This window comes from Schistocerca nitens, chromosome 8, assembly GCF_023898315.1.
Source record: "Schistocerca nitens isolate TAMUIC-IGC-003100 chromosome 8, iqSchNite1.1, whole genome shotgun sequence".
Classification (NCBI taxonomy): domain Eukaryota; kingdom Metazoa; phylum Arthropoda; class Insecta; order Orthoptera; family Acrididae; genus Schistocerca; species Schistocerca nitens.
Window position 1 is genome coordinate 284,784,204 of NC_064621.1, and position 4,323 is coordinate 284,788,526.

The 4,323-nt window shown below is 49.8% G+C and overlaps 3 pseudogenes; all 3 read left to right on the plus strand.

Moving 5' to 3' along the window:
- The first annotated feature begins 818 nt into the window (after positions 1-818).
- LOC126199954 (5S ribosomal RNA) lies at positions 819-935 on the plus strand (annotated as a pseudogene).
- A 236-nt stretch (positions 936-1,171) lies between these two features.
- LOC126200018 (5S ribosomal RNA) lies at positions 1,172-1,288 on the plus strand (annotated as a pseudogene).
- A 236-nt stretch (positions 1,289-1,524) lies between these two features.
- LOC126199886 (5S ribosomal RNA) lies at positions 1,525-1,641 on the plus strand (annotated as a pseudogene).
- The last annotated feature ends 2,682 nt before the right edge of the window (positions 1,642-4,323 follow it).

Here is a 4,323-nt window from a genome sequence, read left to right on the forward strand (position 1 = left end):
GCACGCCGGGGGCCCCACCTGCGTGGGACGGCCGTGGGCGGCGATGGTCCTTCCTGCGGCCGTGGTCACTCACGGCGCGCTTCCCCGAAGGGAAGCACAGCAGTCCGAGAACGGCCCGGCGTCTTCTCCGTGCGTAAGCGCGTCTCCTACACTCTCGTTGGCGATTTTTTCCTCGTCTTCTTTTATCCTGTGACGGAGACGGGAAAGATACCCGGACTATACGTTTGCATAAATTTTTCATCTGATACATAGAGGGAGAAGACATAATAACTTTGAAGCTTGCTGATTACTTAGGCATCCGCCTTGCCGCAGTGGTTGCCGGCACGGTAGCTCAGCGTGTTCGGTCAGAGGGTTAGCAGCTCTCTGTAATAAAAAAAACTGAGTTAATCGCTCAACAACGAACTTAAACGGATGTCTTGCGACGTTCGCACCGAGCAGATGAAACGAACGAAAACGAACAAAATGAAATTAAAAAAAAAAACAGTGGATACACCGGTTCCCGCCAGATCACCGAAGTTAAGCGCTGTCGGGCGTGGCCGGCACTTGGATGGGTGACCATCCAGCCGCCATGCGCTGTTGCCATTTTTCGGGGTGCACTCAGCATTGTGATGCCAATTGAGGAGCTATCCAACCGAATAGCAACACCTCCGGTCGAAGAAAACCATCATAACGATCGGGAGAGCGGTGTGCTGAATACATGCCCCTCCTATCAGCATCCTCAACTGAGGATGACACGGCGGTTGGATGGTCCTGATGGGCCAGTTGTGGCCTGAAGACGGAGTGCTTTCTTTTTGCTGATTACTTAGGAGTTCTACTTAGGCAACGGCCTTACCGCAGTGGATACAACGGTTCTCGTCAGATCACCGAAGTTAAGCGCTGTCGGGCGTGGCCGGCACTTGGATGGGTGACCATCCAGCCACCATGCGCTGTTGCCATTTTTCGGGGTGCACTCAGCATTGTGATGCCAATTGAGGAGCTATCCAACCGAATAGCAACACCTCCGGTCGAAGAAAACCATCATAACGATCGGGAGAGCGGTGTGCTGAATACATGCCCCTCCTATCAGCATCCTCAACTGAGGATGACACGGCAGTTGGATGGTCCTGATGGGCCAGTTGTGGCCTGAAGACGGAGTGCTTTCTTTTTGCTGATTACTTAGGAGTTCTACTTAGGCAACGGCCTTACCGCAGTGGATACAACGGTTCTCGTCAGATCACCGAAGTTAAGCGCTGTCGGGCGTGGCCGGCACTTGGATGGGTGACCATCCAGCCGCCATGCGCTGTTGCCATTTTTCGGGATGCACTCAGCATTGTGATGCCAATTGAGGAGCTATCCAACCGAATAGCAACACCTCCGGTCGAAGAAAACCATCATAACGATCGGGAGAGCGGTGTGCTGAATACATGCCCCTCCTATCAGCATCCTCAACTGAGGATGACACGGCGGTTGGATGGTCCTGATGGGCCAGTTGTGGCCTGAAGACGGAGTGCTTTCTTTTTGCTGATTACTTAGGAGTTCTACTTAGGCAACGGCCTTACCGCAGTGGATACAACGGTTCTCGTCAGATCACCGAAGTTAAGCGCTGTTGGGCGTGGCCGGCACTTGGATGGGTGACCATCCAGCCACCATGCGCTGTTGCCATTTTTCGGGGTGCACTCAGCCTCGTGATGCCAATTGAGGAGCTACCCGACCGAATAGTAGAACCTCCGGTCGAAGAAAGCCATCATAACGACCGGGAGAGCGGTGTGCTGAATACATGCCCCTCCTGTCAGCATCCTCAACTGAGGGTGACACGTCGGTTGGATGGTCCCGATGGGCCAATTGTAGCCTGAAGACGGAGTGCTTTTTTTTCGGATTACTTAGTAGTTCTATCAGAGAAGGCGTAATATTTGGAAGAGCAGTGAGCGGAATCGATAGTGTCTTGATAAAACAAAACAAAAAAAATATAATGTGAACAACAAAAGCTCTAGCGGGTATTATTATCGATAGTAGAATGACGTAAAAAATTTTACTATTTACACATCGCTGGTATCTGGAACTTGTGGAGCTGATGGCGCTTTTTTTCGGCTTGGCTATTGTCTTGCTTCCTTTACATTCAACATTGCCCAAGTATTACCAGTCACGCGTCAGAGTGCAAGTACATAGTCGTTGCTCAGATTTCTCTCGAAAACAGGTTTCAGAGCACGTAGTTGTCACACATGATTGCACCTGTTTCACAGATTTACTATAGTTGTATTATGTGTAATATGAGCCAAAGGGCTTAGCACACGGTAGCGTTCTCGCTTCCCGCGCCCGGGTTCCCGGGTTCGATTACCGGCGGGGTCAGGGATTTTCTCTGCCTCGTGATGACTGGGTGTTGTGTGATGTCCTTAGGTTAGTTAGGTTTAAGTAGTTCTAAGTTCTAGGGGACTGATGACTATAGATGTTAAGTCCCATAGTGCTCAGAGTTATTTGAGCCATTTTGGCTTAGCACACACACACACACACACACACTTCTCAACGAAACTAAAGGATCACTTCTTGGAAACCCCGTATTTGTCTCCTGTTGCGATGCATAAGTTTGAATTTTGGGTTGCAAGTGTGCTCAACATTCTTGTGTAATGGTGCAAAAGTGTGACGTCCTGCGACTTCACCGTCCGAGTTGGCGACGTTCCAAGCAGCAAGGTGTCGACAAACGCGACATTGGCACCAAATTTTGCCACAATTCTGCTCACCGCCGCCGTTGATGTGTCACGCCATGGGAAGGACGTCGCAGCCACTCTAAACCGCATTTAACCCTTCTTTTGACACCTCTGCGTTGGAAGTCAGAACCGCGAACCCCAGCGTGGAAATCACATGGTGTTCTTATTGGTGCCGCTCAGAATCGATAGCGGGCCGGTGTGGCCTAGCGGTTCTAGGCGCTTCAGTCTGGAACCACGCGACCGTTACGGTGCAGGTTCGAATCCTGCCTCGAGCATGGGTGTGTGTGAGGTCTGTAGGTTAATTAGGTTTAAGTAGTTCTAAGTTCTAGGGGACCGATGACCTCCGATGTTCCATAGTGCTCAGAGCCATTTGAACCATTTGAACCATTCAGAATCGATACGAAAGACCTCTGGGGGTGGCGTAAAGTGCGTCAGTGAAAGCTCCCCTTGCCTTGGCGTGTTTATTTCCACACTTCGCGGTCGAAAACGAAACTACAATGAGGACCGCGACGGCCTTCTTAATTTGGCCACTCGTCCCACCCCTGGGCGCTCCAACCCTACTTTATGGACATTGTGAGGCTGCAACCCCACCGACCAGCAAGTAGGCAAAATCCACTTAAGGGTGCCGAGGGAGTTGTCTAACCCTCAGGCGCTAGATTGGCTTCCTTGCTGAGTTAGTGTCAAATTCTCTAGCAGAAACAGTTTAACGTGCTCAAGAAAAGTGCGTGGGTAGCGCTGAGGGTGTTACTGAACAGACGCTTTGCATTTCTTTCACGCATGTGTCAATGTCTAACTCTCCCTTCATCACTCCACGGATCACATTAAAATTTCGTCGAATGTTTTCGAACGGTCCCTAGCTGTTCCACACTTTGTGGCTAAGCAAAAATTGCTGTTACCCTACAATCCAAAGGGGTGAGATCACGTTGCAGCCCCGCTATGTCCTTAGAGCAGGGCTGAGACGCCAGGGCTTGGCAGCAGTGGCCAAGTTAGTCAAGAACGTCGTCATGTTGCTCATGACAATGCGAGCCGCAGATTTAGAGCGCGCTAAGAGAAGGGCTAGTTTTATTGGCTCCCTTCATGCCTGACCCAGAGCGCTTTCCGTGTCGATTATGACCCACACTGTGTCTGAAATGTTTTCCTGTGTCATCCACAGGACCTCCACGGCAGAGGCTTCTAACAATAAGGGTTGAAAAATGAGTAGGGGGGATTGTTGCAACCATTCCACCGTGTGACACCTCCACAGTGGCGTTGGGCAGAATTGTGGTAAAATTTAGTGTCAATGTAACATCACGAACCACGCTACACTTCACATGAACTGAACTGTGACCCTTTTTTTCACATGTGTCGTCACCTTGCCGTTTCATGCGTCACCGAACCCGAGGGTGGCGTAGCCGGGTGTATCCTTTTGCCACCATTACAGACTAGCGTTATATGAACCTTCAAGCCGAAATTCAAACTTATGCTTTGGAATGGAACACAGTTACGGGGTTTCGAAAAAGTGATTTTTTAATTTTGTTGCACAATGTAGAAAAACTAAAAACTTTTTTTTCATTTTTGACATATTACAAGTACATATCTAAACGCTACTGATGCTGCAGGTATCAAGTCTATAATCAACTTCTTCCTATATTCGGCACTGCGT